This window comes from Onychomys torridus, chromosome 1 (assembly GCF_903995425.1).
Source record: "Onychomys torridus chromosome 1, mOncTor1.1, whole genome shotgun sequence".
Lineage (NCBI taxonomy): Eukaryota > Metazoa > Chordata > Mammalia > Rodentia > Cricetidae > Onychomys > Onychomys torridus.
Window position 1 is genome coordinate 63,998,848 of NC_050443.1, and position 16,435 is coordinate 64,015,282.

The 16,435-nt window shown below is 50.2% G+C and overlaps 1 protein-coding gene and 1 long non-coding RNA gene across 2 annotated transcripts in view; both read right to left on the reverse strand.

The window, feature by feature from the left end:
- The window catches only part of LOC118591108 (cell migration inducing hyaluronidase 1), a 159,883-nt gene that overhangs the window by 72,354 nt on the left and 71,094 nt on the right, over positions 1 to 16,435 (reverse strand). The window lies entirely within an intron of this gene.
- The window catches only part of LOC118591115, an 86,870-nt gene continuing 70,472 nt past the window's right edge, over positions 38 to 16,435 (reverse strand). Inside the window, exon 3 of the long non-coding RNA XR_004945903.1 lies at positions 38 to 1,461. This is a non-coding gene — a long non-coding RNA (uncharacterized LOC118591115). The remainder of the gene's footprint in view (positions 1,462 to 16,435) is intronic.

Here is a 16,435-nt window from a genome sequence, read left to right on the forward strand (position 1 = left end):
TTTTTTTTTGTCTTTGTACTCAGAGATTACACCTGGCATTTGGGAGAATGCAGCCCTAGTTTCTGAACCATCTCCCCAGGTCCTTCCCAATAGACCTGTGTTTGTGCCTAGAACAAGCAGACATTATCCTGAGAAGGTGGCTTCTCAAGCCTGCTCAGTGACTAATCTGATGCCCCTGACCTTGGGCTCAGTGAGGTTCTTTGTGCCAGCTCAGCGAACCGAAGCAGGAAGAGGGGACCTTCTGCACAGGTGGGCTGGGAGGGGGGTTGGGAAGGAAGGAGCAGCTCAGAATCTAAGCCCGTGTGTCCTCTTCCAGCACCCTGCCCGACCCAGGCCGGCTCTGCCCAAACAACAGAGGCACTTGTCTCTGGTATCTGGGAGGCCACCTTTCCCAGGGCTCCCAGAAAGGACGGCTCCAGAAGATGAAGAGGGATGGTAATGAGTGGTGCCTCCATGCCTCAGGGGGAATGGTCTCAGGTCTCAGCTAGCTTAGAAAAAAACAAAGGTAGCTTGCCATCAGCTGCCAAAGAGCCTCATGACCTCACTGTGCCGTGTTCTCCAGGGAAGTTGGACCTGGACCCTGGCACCCTCTTTGTCATGGAATCTGGTGGGGCAGCATGAGGTGCGGGGGGCGGGACATTCCTCGGGTCGGAATTATGAGACCTCCTACTTCTGCACAGAGTCCAAGTCCCTCTGAGGTCAGGAGTCAGAGTTCGTTTCGCTTTGTGGATGGATGTAAGGACCCTTCCAACAGAAGGGAGTGACGTCCAGCATCCTTCCCTGACATTAGACCTTCAGCTGTGTCTTCGCCAGTGTCTGAGCCACAGGAGGGAGAGAGGTCGCTGTGCCCGGAGCTGCCCTGCTGTAGAGCACACAGCTTTCAAGCTTTCCTGCACAGAGAGGCTTTTGGTTCTTGATACAGCTCTACAGCAGTGGGTCCTACATATTCTTAAGTGTCTCTTGGGAACTGTCTGCCTAGAAGGACAGTGTTTCCATCTGGCCACTGAAACTTCTGGAGGGAGGCTTGGAATCCAGCTTGTTGGTTGGTGAGACAGGCTTTGCTTGAAGCCGGTTTTGGCTGTGGAAGGTCTTAGAAAAAAAGAGCTCACAGGAGATGATGCTGGGGACTTCTGGGTATAGCCAGCAGCTGGAGGCCAGCTCACCCCACACTGGTCAGGCCACAGGGTTGCTAGGACCTTGGTCATGATGGTCTCGGCTGGCCTGTCCTTTCCAGGGTGTGGGAACCCCATCAATATGTGAGAAGAATCACATGGCTTCCTCAGCAGATCTGCACTCTAGGCCATTACACATCTTCACAGTAACAGGCCAAGCTCCCAGATGTTCAGTGTTCCCAAGTCCAGCTGCCATACCAGCTCGGAGATGCAAGGATCAACAGAAGAGCAAGGGTGTCAGTGGCTTTGCTGATCCTTTCATGGCTGCCCTGGAGTCCCAGGTGGTCACCTGTAGAGCAAGCAGAGTGTTAAAAGATCCAGGGGTGGACTGTGGAGATGGCTCAGTGGTTAAGAGCACTGGCTGCTCTTCCAGAAGACCCAGGTTCAATTCCCAGCACCCACACGGCAGCTCACAACTGTCTGTAACTCCAGTTCCAGGGGATCCAATACCCTCATACAGACATACATGCAGGCAAAAACACCAATGCACATGAAATGAAATAATTTAAAAAAAAAAAAAAGATCCTGTGTCCAGAGTGATAGTACTCATGGATACACTTGTATCCTGTGGCTTCCCAGCTCCTGGGGATGGGAATTCCTGAGCCTCAGAGGCTGCATAGGACAGGACTTTCTACAGAGCTTCCATGAGGAAATAAGGACCAGTATCGAGAAGGGTCTGTTGAAGCTGAGACATCCAGCATGAGCCAGAGCACACTTCTAGGGAGGACATAGCAGGGACTATACCACCTTCCTTGTTACTCAGCCAGACCCTAGACAAGACTGAGTTAACAGATGAGCAAGACAACAAGGTGATCAGGAATGTGATCACCAGAGCCTTGCTTAGGTCCCAGCCACAGGGCTCTTCTCATTTGAGATCAGAGAAACGAAATGATATAGCATCAAACTGCAGGGCCATTATGAACACCAGAATAGACGCACGCCTGGAAGACCACAGAGCACTGTGTTTGACCTGAGGTCGGCATGGAAGCACTGGGAGCCGCTCACAGCAGGGGCACTCAGCAGCTGGGCAGAAGAGCCTGGAAGACTGACTCTAAGAATCTAGGGCTTGAGTTCCGGTTGTAGCTCCCATGGACTATGTGGTTTCAAGCAGGCCGCTCAGCTTGTCCATGCCTTGCTTTTCTTGTTAAAAGGGGGAGCAGTAATACTTCTCCCAATCTGGACTTAAGCTGTGAGGGGTGATTGGGACATAGAGCTTAGAACACACCCGCTCATGAGGCCAGGGAGATGACTAAGCAGGTAAAAGTATTTGCCACGCAAGCACCCCTCAGCAGTGAAGGGGGTGAAGAGATAATCACCTGGAAGCTTGCTGCAGGCCAGCTGACCTGGAGAGATAACTGCCTGAAAGTTCGCAGGTCAGCTGGCCCGGAATACACATCGCCATAGCAGAAATAAGAGAGACTTATGGAAGGAGAGAACTGACTCCTGAGAGTTGTTCCCTGACCTTCGTGTGTGCGCTGTGGCTGTTGCCCCAATAAGAAGGAGTAAACCTTAAAAACAAACAAACAAACCCCCCACTGGTTCCCAGGTCCCTGGATGCTGTCCGATGAGAACTGCAAGACAGGTGGTCAGGTACATTGTATGACTGTCAAGAGGACAGAGGAGAGAGGACTGCCATGCCAAGCAGAAGCTGGTTATGATCAAGTCACGGAGAGGGGCCTCAAGAAAGCCTTGATCTGCCACCCTACCCACCTTGAACACAGGTTCCAGTCTCCAGAATTGTGAGAAAGTGAATTCTTGCAGGAACTTTGTCAGGACAACTCCAGTGGTTGTGGCTAAGCTCTCAGCTTGCCACTACTGTTTATGGAACCTTTAAAAGGTGGAGTTAGGCCCTTGGGGGGTGTGGCCTGGAGGGGGATAAGAAACACTGGTCTCCCCTTCTCTCTTGCGCCTGCCAGCCACCAACCAAGCAACTTCTTACCCTCCGAACATTCCTGCCATGATGTACTGCATCACGACAGGGCCCAAAGCCATGGAGCCAACTGATCATGGACCAGAATCTCCAAAATCGTGAGCCAAAATAAACCTCCCCACTTTATCACTGGATTTTTATCACAGGTACTTGTCAGGGTAACAGACCGCTGACACATACACCAGCATGCAAACACACACCCTGAAGAAATGATCTCGTTCTTTCAACCGCCCAGTTTTCTCACCTGTGTTGATCAGCATCGACATGAACAAGGCTCCTGCTAGGCACGACCCTTGCCTGACTCCCTTTCCATAGTCATCACAACGCTCTCTCACAACCACCCTCTGTGCAGGGTCTACTTGTGGATGAGGAAACCGAGCCACAAAGCACAGTATTGCCTAAGATCACACGGTCCAGATGTGGTACAGTTCAGAGTCAGCTCTCTCCTCCCAGAACTATGCCTCTAATTCCTGAAGATTGGTTGTGTGCAATCTAACCCTGGGCTCTCAGAACACAAGAGCTGGTGGGGACACAAGACATTGTCCAGTCGGTGTACTTCACACCTCGGCATGTCCATAGGTTCCCAGGAGTGCTCAGTAAAAGGCACATTCTTACCCACAGAGCTAAGCCAAGACCAAGCCTCTGCTGAGGGCCACAAAGCTGGAAGACAGCTCCGCTAGGATTTGAACTCCTAGGTCAGACTCTAGCTTCCCCCTGGCACAATAACCACCTCAAGTATCTCTCTACCACATCCACTGATGAGAGTAAGTTCTTGACCTGGGACATCTCTCTGCCCCTTGGAGACAAAATTGTGACCCTGAAGTCAGACTCGAGCAAAGTTTTGGGAGGTGGGCAGGTGACCACACTGTTGAGGTCAGAGAGGGCACTGGCATCAACCTTTTGTCATGAGACCAAGCTTTTCTCTCTGTGAACCCTATATCTCCATCATGGCTCCAGGAGCCAGATGGCCCATATAATATTGGCTGAGACCTTTTCTGGCCAGCCACAGGATATCCCAGTGGCCACCAAAAATCATGGCAAAAATGAAATGCAGAGCCTAGAGAGCTCATCTGAAGAAAGCTCTTCAGACAGATGACAAGGTAGATACCTGTAGAGGGTATTTGCTCTACCTAAGACCTTGGGGTACCAGCCCCTAGGGAGTGGCCTCTTGGCTAGCTTAAGACCTGAGGGGCGCATACACAGACTCCTCTCTCCGTTCTTGGATGGTGAAGATAGGGCCAGGCGGCGTTAAACAGCGTGGGACCTGTTCTCAGCCTTCCAGGAACTCTGCGACTGAAATTGCCATATCCCTTATCAGTAAGTTGACACCCCATATAATCCCTTGATAAATAGATTCATCATCGGTATCCATGGATTTCCTTTTCTGCATTAGATATCTTCTCCAACACATCACAAGGGAGCCACCCCCCTTCTTGAGTCAGAGAACAGGTAGCTGTCTCCTTGGTTACACCTGATCTGTTCCCAGGCCTAGCTTCCTCCTGACAGAGACTTATATCTTCCTGGCCACCTGGTCAGGAAGTAGCACCCTAAGAAAGAAAGAGGCGGGAGAGTGAACAGATTGAGTCCTGCTCTGACTCACCAGTCCCGAGCTCCTCTTTACCCTGTTCAGAGTGCTCTGTTAGTATAATCCACTGCAATGGAATATGTGAGACATCTGTGCAAGGGACCCCAGGCTCAAAGAGAGGTGCACTCAGGGAACCCTTTGCCTCTGATTATGGGCATCCCTCAGGCTACTCCATGAAGCTTGCCTCTCAGGCACGTGCCACTCCATTATGCATGCACCTGCTGAGACCTGTTTCACTGATGCAAAGACCAGAGCCCCGGCTTCCTAAGATGAAACACTCTGCACCTTCATCTCCAGCCCACAGAATGCCGAGGGACCGCGGCACCTCTTCTAACTGCACCTCACCCTGCATGCCTGTTCCCAGGGCAACTCCTCCACCAGCAGATTTTCACCTGGCAGGTCTAAGGAGGCTGGTTTTGCATTTGGGTTTTTTTGTTTTGTTTTGTTTTGTTTGTTTTTTTGGCTTGTGTTGTGAGCTGTTTAAAAAAGTAAAGTCTCATGTATGGCAGGTTGGCCTCAAACTCACCATGTATTGGGGGATGACCTTGACCTTCAAGTTCATTTGCCTCTACCTCCCAAATGAACAAATGTGTGTGTGCTGTCACACTCAGCTTTTTTTTTTTTTTTTTTTTTTTTGAGGGGAGGGTGGGGAAACAGGGTCTATATAGCTCAAGCTGGTCTCAAAGTCATACCCTGCCTTAGCCTCCCAAGTGCTGGATGACAGACATGTGTCACTATATCTGTCTCTGATGGAGCCTTTCTAACAAGCTTCCAAGTGGGGCCAATATGGCTGGGTGGTGGACTGTGTTCTGAGTAGCAAGGATCTAGGTTAATCACATTCTCCCCATTCTACAGAAGAACAAACTGAGACCTCCACAGAGTAGAAGGAGGTTACTTGCATTGAGCAGAATCAGGCTAAAGAAAGCCTAATCCAGTATCTAATGGAGAATTTAGGGCCAAAATTAAGAGACACATACCACCTTCCTACTTGCTTGGGAGGAAGGAGGAGCCAGGGAAACTGGATGTATGGCTTCTCCCTTTTGTTTCCCCTCAAGTCACAGTTTGGATTGTAAACACATCCCGGGTGCCTTGCAGAGGCCCAGATTTCATACATCATCTTCACTCTCTTCCCCAGAGGAACTGCCTTTGATCTGGGAAACTCCCACTGGAGCCACCTGCAGAGGTCATGCCAGGGTGCTGCAGTACACGTCCAATGGCTGGAATCCTCACCATGGACTCACCCACACCTAAGTGCAGCATTGAGGACCCTGCGTGGTCCTCTGCACCACCAGCTCCTCATACACCTATCACCTCATCACCAGCAGTGAGGCTGAGGCTTCCCAGTCTCTGCTGGCACAGCTGGGAAAGGGCAGCCCTGGGACCCCGCTCCCCTCTACACTCTCAGCAGTCCTGACCTCGGTGCCCCATGAGCACTGTGCAGGTGTGGGGAGAAGTAAGCCAGACCTCTGTCTTCAGGGAACCCTCCAATCCCAACACTCTAAGCAGAAAGCCCCGAAACCAAAAGGATGAACTCAACTCTCCAGCAAAGCAGATACCTTACATTAAGAGTAGCGGCTGACTGCAACTTAGCTGCTCGTGAGGCTAAACCTTTACCCTGAATCAGACAACTCTTCTCTTTTCTTCTTCTTCTTCTTCTTCTTCTTCTTCTTCTTCTTCTTCTTCTTCTTCTTCTTCTTCTTCTTCTTCTTCTTCTTCTTTTTTTTGTTTAGAGCTTTGCTGTCCAATTCAGTATCTACTCATCATATATGGCTATGTCAACTTAACAGAAGTGAAATAAAAACATGCAGATTTTCTCTCTCTCTCTCTCTCTCTCTCTCTCTCTCTCTCTCTCTTTGTGTGTGTGTGTGTGTGTGTGTGTGTGTGTGTGTGTGTGTGTGTGTGTGTAAATGTTAAGGCTAGAACACAACCTCAGGTATCATTCCTCAAGCACTACCCACTTTTCTGAGACAAGGTCTGTCACTGGCCTAGAATTAGGCTACGCTGGCTAGCCAATGAGACACAGAGATCCTTCTATCTCTGCGTTCCCAGCATTGGAATTAGAGATGTGTCCTACTATTTCCAACATTTTACACTGATTCTAGGAACTGAACTCGGGTCTTCATGCTTATGTGAAAAGCACTTTACTGACTGATCCATTTCCCAAGCCCCAACTTCAGTTTCTTAGCAACATGAAGGAAATGAAGCACTCTACAGCTGTGTGTGGTGGGGCCTCCACAGGGAGCACCAGACCCAAACAATCTGCTGGTGCTCAGCTCAGGTTTCCAGCCTTGGTGCTCAGTGATTCAGATGATGCACATTGAAGGGATGAGTCTTTTTAGAGCCATGGACTCGTGGTATGATCTGGGCCAGTGTGGGCGCTAGCGATGAGATCTCAGCTCCAAGACCTACAGACCTATCCAATCAGAAACTGTCCTGGTAAGGGTCCCATAACCTGCTCTGACAAGTCCTCTAGGTGACTGTGATATGTGCAGAGTATTGATGCAGTTAAAAAGAGACACTTGTCAACCACCAGTTAAATGTCAACTCTGTGGATGTTTGGCATGGTATTGGCTAAGTGCTGACAATCCCCAATGCATTGCAAGAGAGGTCCACAGAGAGGCCTCTGACAGCCACTTGAGTGTGAACTTAGCCAGTCCTGTGACAGCCTGAGCCTCAATATGGGGAGGTACAGAGCTGTTCGGTGCAGTGAGATAATCCCAATACACTATGCAGCAGGTCCAGCACCTCCTCAGGTGCTGATATGTTACTGTTACCAAGGTCTGGCTTGTGTTCACTGTCTGTCTCAGTACCTGTCAGCCTGGATTAGTAAGCAGGGCTGCTGGTCTGGCCCGTCTCTCAGTGATGGGCTGTTGGTACCAAACCAGCAGCTGAGAGGTACATCTAAACATCTCAGAGCTCATCACCAAGACTGCCCGCAGGAAATGGCAACACGGGGCAGTGTGTTCATGGAAGGAGGAGAAACCATAAACATGACCTAATGGGATCCACACTCTGGGCTCCAGGCAAAGGTTCTGCCTAGATGATATGGCGTAGTGAATGTACCTAATCACCGATGTACCCAGCCTGCTTACAGGAGATAGTACAGGAAAAGGTAGGAGCTGGCCTTCCACCTCAGAGGCTGGGGGTAGGGTGCCAGAGAAGGCCATTTCTCTGGTTATTTACATTTTAAAAATTGCATTTTTAATCTTCTCAGGCTATTATATCCTGGGGTGGGGGGCTTGGCTTGTCCCCTGCAGTCAAGCAAACCCCAACTCCCAAAAGAAGAGGAGAGAGATGAAAATCTAGGAAGAAGATGACCCTGTCCACCCAACTCAGTATTTTAGGACCAGTGTCCTAGGGTCCAGGGGTGAAGGTGTGTGTGAGAAAGGGAACAAAGACACACAGGGCACCCAGAGAGCAGATTCGCTATGCCCCAGCCTCCCTCTCCCTGACCCTCACAGTCTCTGATTCGCCTCCTTGATTTACATGCTCCTCCTTCATCTTCACCAGCCCGGATTTTGTAAGTTGGGGTTGACTATTCAGTTTCTACCTATGAGTTCCTCCTGACTCCAGAGCCCCCAGCTCTTTCTTCCTTTGCATCCATGGGTTACTGAGTTCTCTCTCTCTCTCTCTCTCTCTCTCTCTCTCTCTCTCTCTCTCTCTCTCTCTCTCTCTCTCTCTCTCTCTCTCTCTCTCTCTCTCTCTCTCTCTCTCTCTCTCTCTCTCTCTGTCTCTCTGTCTCTCTGTCTCTCTGTCTCTCTCTCTCTCTCTCTGTCTCTCTCTCTCTCTCTCTGTATTCATGTTCATCTGTACGTGGGTGTGCACATGTGCTCTTGTGTGAGGAGGCCAGAGGTTAACCTCAAGTGTTGTTTCTTACCTTTTTTTTTTTTGACAGGATCTCTCACTGGGCCCTGGGTTTCACTAATTAGGGGAAGCTGGCTGGACAACAAGCCCCAGGGAACACTGGTCTGCTTCTCTGGTGCTGGGATTATAAGTACTCACTGCCCACGGGCTTTTTATGTGGGTGCTGGGATTGAACTCAGGTCCTCTTGTTAGTGTGGCAAACACTTTATTGACTGGCCTAGCTCCCAAGCCCCTGATTACATCTTTCTTTTTAAGTATTTCATTTAACTGTGAGGTTATTGTGTGTTATTGGGGCACAGTTGCCCAAGTGTCAAGACTCCAAAACCCAGTTCTTTAATGGAAGACATCAGCTTCAGGCTGGGCATACAATGGTGGCCCAGCCAACACCAAGTGAGCGATGGATTTGCCAACTCTTCACTGAATGATCAAATCACTGAATCACTTTGGTTCTCTGCAACTTTGGACTCTATTCAGTGTTCTCAGTAAAACAGGTGGCTGTATTTTTTATGTTGAAACTGGATCCATTTAAATAAAAACATTATTTCTTCTCCTTCAGCTCTCCTTCTGTCAATTAAGCCATACTTTCACCTGAGGAAAATAATGTCTCCCCTATTGAAGTTGGATTTGACACACACACCCCTCCCCCATATCATGAAGCAAGAGAGGAAGTCTTGACTGATACAGTTGCCAAGTCCAAGGTCAGCCTGCCTGTCCTACAGTTAGGGCTGACTAGAGGTTGCTGCAGAGAAGGGTCTTGGCCTCTCCCAGCAATTCCAGTATTCTCTGGAGAGACCACTGCATACTATAAAAGTTAACGGAACAGCTCAATGCCTCCTCCTTTTATTTCCCCAATATTTGATGCCTGACACACCCCGAGACTCACTTGCTCCTGTAGGTAGTGCTGTCTTTTCCCTTTGGGGTATGGCTGAGCTACCTCTGGGGTGCCTGCACACATCCTGTTCCCAGCTCTAGCTGCAAATGCCCTGGGACTTCACACCGTGCCTGCTTCTCAGGGTTCCACAGAGCTCTACCTTCATTCCTGCCAACTCAGCTTCAGTTCTGGTCCTGCTATTGCTAGCTCCATTCAGGGTGCTGGGGACAGTCATCCCCGGGTGGAGTGGGGGGAGAGGGGCTGCCTCCTATCTCACAGTGAAAGTTGTTACATCTCACTGGGATGGAGGTGGAGCCTGAGATGGGTTTACATCCTGCTAAGGTATTGGAAAGCTCCTAGAATGCTGCTCTTGGTCCATAGAGGTCTGTGTAACATTAACTTCGTGGATACCTGAGCTCCCTCTGCCCTAAGGCCTTCCCCACAGTCCCTCTAGCCCCGGCATTTTGTCTGCACTGCACATGATAACTTTTTTCACTGTTACATGCCTCTCTCAGGGGCCTTTTGTTCTTGCCTGCATGGGAGCATCTATCTAGTCTTCTCGGCTCATCAAATGGGTATAGAAAAGTGATGATCATCTGGGAAAAGCTGAAGATGCACTACCCAGTCCAGGTTCCTCCACCTCCTTATAAGTCTGCTGATTCCAGTAGAAATTTGGAGACAGGAGCTTCACTTGGACTCCAAGGCAAGTTGCCCTAGACCTCAACTGCAGCTTCCTAAGCTTTCATCTGCAGGCTTTTGTTTCTGGCATGCTGAGGCCAGAACACATAAAGCCATGAGCAGCTTGATCACAGAATGTGGACAGTTCGTGTGGGATAGAGTCAGAGACGCTGGCCTCGTGTCTCCCCTGGCTCTGAAAGTGACAGCTCGGTAAATGCTTCATCTGTTGTTGTTTCAAGTGAAAATTCTAGTGTCGGCCATTGACTCGGTATTCCTCCTGGCTTCAGAGTGCCCTGTGCATGCCCGCTTGTTTCTGAGGCTTGAGGAAGAGCTCTGCCCAGCGCCCCTCCCATCAGGCTGGAGATGCATGCTGCTCATCTCTAGTGTGTGCATGTGGTGGATAGGTGGGTGGGGGCACATAGTTCCACATAGAGATTAGGACGTACATGAAAGGGGTAAGCAGATCGGTGTGGGGCGTAGGGTCCAGCTTATAAAGCACCTCAGATGTGCTGTGCAATGGGAGGTTAACCTGTTGCTGAAAGCTTGCAAGCCACAGGCAGACACAGCTGGAAGCTGGCTAGCGTGTGCTTTATGAGGCACAGTGACAGGATGGGGAGGATTGCAGGAACAGGAATGGGAGCAGATGTGGAAACTTCTAGATCACATGTGCGCGTGTGTACGTGCGCGCGCACAGGCACACACACACACACACAAACTGATGTCTATGAGGTGGTTCATCACTCCATGCAGCAAGAAACACCCTGCCCTGCATCATGTGAAAACTCAGTCTAGCTGGGGTTGAGCCCCAAAGTAGAGCCAACCCCAAACAAGCAGCTGTGACTGTCTGCTGGAGTTGGGAACTGGCGGGATGGGATGGGGGTGGGGAGCAGTGAGAAGGAAAGATAAGGAGAGAGCTGTCTGATGGAGCGACTTGTCGGCAGACATCTAAGAAAGGGACAGTGGAGCCAGGAAGTGCTGTGGGCATGTACAGGTGGAGAAGAGTGTACCAGGCGTGCTATGGGTGGGGCTAGGCTGAGTTGATAGCAAAATGGACACCACTGTGGGCCAAGGAGTTGGGTAGTGAACTCCTGGTGGCTGTCCTGGGGTGGGACAAGGGCCGGGAAAGGAGAAAAAGAGTTTGAGCAGGGCATGCCAGTGGCTGTTTGTATTCTGTGCCTTTGGCATTGTGGTGGCCCGTGCTCCATCGATGGCTCCCATGCTGACCATTATTCCTGCTGGAGAAATGCTCCAGAGGTGGTAAGTATATCACAAGGTCTGAGCAGCCCAGCTTAAAACTGTAGCTAGATCCTGGGGGAGAGGAAGAATGAGGTAGGTCCAGGAGAGGCAGGGTTTTTCAGCCCACACAGTGTACCTGGGAAGGGACAGATTGTCGGAGAGGTGTCAGCTGTGTCTAAGGACTCTGCGTATGGTTCTGTCCTGGGTGTCCAGGCCGCTTTTATGTGACAGAGTATGTGGTAGGTTTCTGTTTGATTGTTTATTTTGTTTCAGATAGTCTTACTCTATAACCCAGGCTGGTCTAAAACTCACTCTCTATCTCAAGTTGGCCCCAAATGCAGTCAATCCTCCTGTCTCAGCCTCGAAAATGCTAAGATTATAGGCATGAGCCACCATGCCTGGGAAGAATACCGTTCTAAAGCTTCTGCTTCCTCAATGAAAGGAAGGACAGGAGCGACAGAGATGAGCATGGAATGTGCTCAGAAGGGAGGTGGGAGGTGGGGAGGTGGGAGGTGGGAGGTGGGAGGTGGGGAGGTGGGAGGTGGGGAGGTGGGGAATGGGAAAGTGGAAAGGTGGGAGGTGGGGAGGTGGGAGGTGGGGAGGTGGGAGGTGGGGAGGTGGGAGGTGGAGGGTGGGGAGGTGGAGAGGTGGGGAGGTGGGAGGTGAGCTGAGAGGTCTTTGGGGTTAAAGATGTGTGTGTGTGCGTGTGTGTCTGTGTGTGTGTGTGTGTGTGTGTGTGTGTGTGTGTGTGTGTGTGTCTGTGTCTGTGTCTGTATGTGTGTAACAAGAAAGAATGTGTGAGAGAGGAGATGTGTTTAAATGTATGGGTGTGTGCATGCGTGTTCGTGTGTGTGTGTGTGTGTGTGTGTGTGTGTGTGTGTGTGTGTGAGAGAGAGAGAGAGAGACAGAGACAGAGACAGAGACAGAGGGAGGAGAGAGACAGAGAGACAGAGAGACAGAGACAGAGACAGAGACAGAGAGAGTATGTCACTGTATAGAGCTGACAAGCATACAGTTCCTTCTTCATTCCCAGAGATCTAGTTCCTGGACAGAACCCAGCCTCAGACCTTCCATGACTGATGGAGGCAAGCTCTCTCAGAGGTACAGTGAAAAATGAAGTGTTTTCTTTTCTACCAAAATAAAGAAAAAAAATTCCCTCTACTAAACCAAGACTACTGGCTACTAAATATGCCAGGGGCTCCACACCAAAGAGATCTCCAGGTTTCGGCACACACTAACTGGTATCCTACAATTCAGTTCAGCCCTGACACTGACATGGGTCATGTGTTTTTAGCCCCCACAGGGTTGAGACCTATTTAAACACAGAAAGGGCTCATGATGGCATTTAGACATCCATACTATGAACTGGGCTTCCTTCACACTATGGCTGGCCAGTCATGGCAGGCTCAACACCTGCAATTCTAGCATTCAGGAGCCTGAAGCAGGATTGCTACAAGTTTGAGGCCAACCAGGGTTACCCATCCAGACCCTGTCTCCAAAAAATATAAACAAACCATCCAGCCAACAAGCAAATGAATCGGAATGCTGCTGGGAGCAGATTGGCTAGCAGCCACATCCACACACGCAGGGGATGGGCAGGTATGAGAGCATGGCATGAAGACTTCCTCAGACGGAGGTCCAGACACAGTTTGGATGAAGGTGATTAACTGGAAGCCTCAGAGGTTGGTGGAAGGACGCACTGTGTTTAGTGTGGAGGAAGTAAAGGAACTGGGCAGGAAGGGGCGTGGCTAAGAGATTACAGGAATAACAGCATCAGGCCACAGGCTTTCCAAGCCCCAGAGCATGCTAGGGACTTGGCTTGCCTGTCTGCACGCCTTTTTGCACTCTGTTCCTCAGTCTTCTTACGTGTTTGCATGGGGCTAAGCCACCTGTGTGGGCTCCAGAGGTAAACCATGAATGATCTATGGGCTGGGCTCGTTGAGAGATGGCTGCAGGCCCCAGTAAAGAAAGGGGGCATTGGCTGGAGTTGTTGAGGATACTGTTCTCATCCCAGTGTGGCTGGCAAGTGCCAGTCTCAACACCGTGAGAGTGAAATGTTCACAAGGTGCATAGAGTCTAAAGGTAAAAAGGGACAACCCTTGGACACCCAGATCCAACTATTCATGAAGCTAGTATTATCCTTGGAGTTTCCAATTACATGAGGCTGTAAAGTTCCCATTTTGTTTAAGCCAGCTTGTATTGTGTTTCTGATGTTCGCTGTGGGAACAGTCCTGACTAACAAGGAGCCAGAGGGAAAGCAAGATGAAAGTTGTTCCAGGTCTCTTTGATCTCGTGAAACAGGCACCAAGGACTTCCCTCCCCAAACTGCAGCATGCCTGTCCCCAAGAGATGCGGGCCACCTCAGAAAGCAAGAAACCAGTGCTCTTACTACGGTTGGTAGGACTGACCCACAGGTGTAGTGGGTAGCCACCCCAGCATTGGCCTGGAAGTTCCAACCCGCATTGAGGCTTCGGTAATGGTCACGCCCACAAGGCAGGGCGGAGGAGGAAGCAGAAGACCAAGGATCGGGAGGAGGGCTCTCTCTCTTGGTTCTGGGACCCTGGACGCTGGAGATAGACCGAGCAGAGTTCTCCAGAGAACACCACCGGACTGCGCTATACTTTTGCTAGACCCTGCAACCTACCCCTTCATTTGTAAGTTACCCCTTTTAACTACATGGAGTGGCCTTAATAATTTCACCAATACACAGGCCTACAAGTTTGAGACTAGCCCAGATAACTTAGAGGCCTTGTCCCCAAATAAAATTGAAATTTAAAAGGTTGGGGCCGGGGGCTGCAGCTCAGTGGTAGAGTGTTTACCCAGCAGGAAAGGCCCTGGGTTCAACTGCCGACACCATTGAAGAAAAAAAAAATGAAAAGAAAAGCAAGACAATAATTTTTCTGCTAGAACCATTTACATCCCAACCCTCACCTCATTACAGCTTCCACAGACCTGCCAGGACAGATCACGGCAGTTGTACTTAAGATCTTCTGGTGGCCTCTTGCTATCTTCCTTGAACACCAGTGTCTGCTCCTGCTATATTGACCCGTTGGACATTTCCTTGACTATGTGAAGCCCAGGCTTCCCTAGGATCTTTTCATGGGCCTTTCCCATGACCTAATATCCTTCCCACACCCCACCCCCAGCCTTGGGGCTCAGTGCATACTCCTGTTCTTACAGAGCTTTTGTGGACACTCTCTTCCCATCCTGCCTGAGGGACCTCTCCTAGGGAAGGTTGCTTTCTTCACTCAGGTGACAATCATCCATTTGATTAGGCTCTGTGAAGTTGATGAGGAGAGGAACCATGGCCAACTGTAATGCTCCTCAAAGTGTGGGTCTGCAGCCAGTAGCCTCCACATCACTCACAAGCTTCTGAGGAATGAGAGGCCCCCAGGCCACTGGCTGGCAGTCCCTAGGGGTGCCTGTGCACACTGAAGTGTCTGAGCTTCCCTCTACCTTCTGTTGTCCCGCAGGACATGCTGTCCTACTGCTGTCATGCTCTCTCTCTGGTCCTCTGCTCTTCCCCCCAAAACATCATGTCTGTTATCAGAGTCACCACAAATGTGACAAGAGAGGCTAGTCAGAGCAGCCCCTCAAGGTGGTGATGAGAAAGGGATCCTCTGAGAGTTCTGAGGTGGGCATGCACCCATGAGGGACTCCTTCTGATTGGGACATAACCAGAGGCCCCTGCTGGCCCCTGTTGGGTCGGGCAGGCAGGCTGGAAGGTCATGAGGCAGACCTGGCAGGCCTGGCAGCAGTTCAGAGAGCCAACCTTCCTCCAGGCTGCTGTTCTCAGGCGTTTACAAACCCAGGAAGGGCTGAGACAGGGAATGTTTGCACAGCAGATAGGCCTCTCCGCGCCTCCCTCTGCCGGTCACAGTGGGTGCCAAAAGGCACGCCTGCTTTGGGCCCAAGCCTGACCCAGAGTCCTTTGATCTGAGAGGCTTGTCTTTCCTGGGTTATTTATTTGTAATAACTGCCAAGGTTTCCTACCACTCCAAATACACAGGAAGCTGGTGGGTGGAGCTCTGCAGCAGAGGCAATTACTTCCCTCAGAGTCTGGCATATTGTGTTACCTGCATCCCATCTCACAGGTGTGACCTGCAGCCCTGGGCTATGCAACAAACACCCACGTTCAAAGGAAGAAAATGAGTTTTGGCAAGGCACACCTGGAAATGGCGAGGCTCTGGGCCTAAGCCTTATCTACATGGGGAAACATGTACTTCAGTACTTAGTACTTGCTTAAGACCATGAGCTGTGACAGGGAAATGAAGACATAGATGCCTGCCTGCAGAAACTCCCTCTCAGTCCCTGGCTCTGGGACCTTTGACTGACCACCAGGAGACCCCAGACCTCCAAACAATTGATTCCTTCACCAATACAACATTCTACTATGAAAATGCTCAAACGCACAGCTAAGTTTTAAGCACTTCAGTGAACCCTTACTGACCCACAACTCACTGCTACCAGCAACACCATTTGACCTACCATGGAATGAACTATCCATGTTTCTACCTATTCAAAACTCCATCTTAATTTTTGGGTGTACTTGCAGGTGGAGTGAAGAAATGGCTGCCTTTCTAATGTGTTTGACGCACACTTTGTACACTGGAGTTCAAGATTCATTCATGTGATTGAGACACACAAAGCTGAAGGATGTGTGCATTGAGTTTGGACAAACACATTATGCCCATGTAACCGAAGTCCTACACAGGTACAGAGCAAGGCTGTTGATCCACTGAGCTCCTTCAAGTCCTTGCTCAGTCTAGTTTACCCATGGAAGGCTTCTCCACTTAACCACTTCTCCAGTTTAGAGTAGCAGAGACCAGCACACATTTTGCCTCACCTAGAACTTCGTACCAAAGAACAGTACAGCATGTGAGACTGCCTGTGCTCAGTGCACTGTGGAGATGCATCTTTGTTGCTGCATATGTCCTCAGGACTTCATGGTAAGCCTTAGCTAGCTGTGAACATATATGCTATGTGGCTTTGGCTGTGCTGGTCTAGACAATCCCCATAAAGTAATGCTGGGGACTAGAGAAGAGTCTCCAGTTGCTCTGAGAAGCCACACAGATGATCAAGATGCTGTGAAAGCAGGT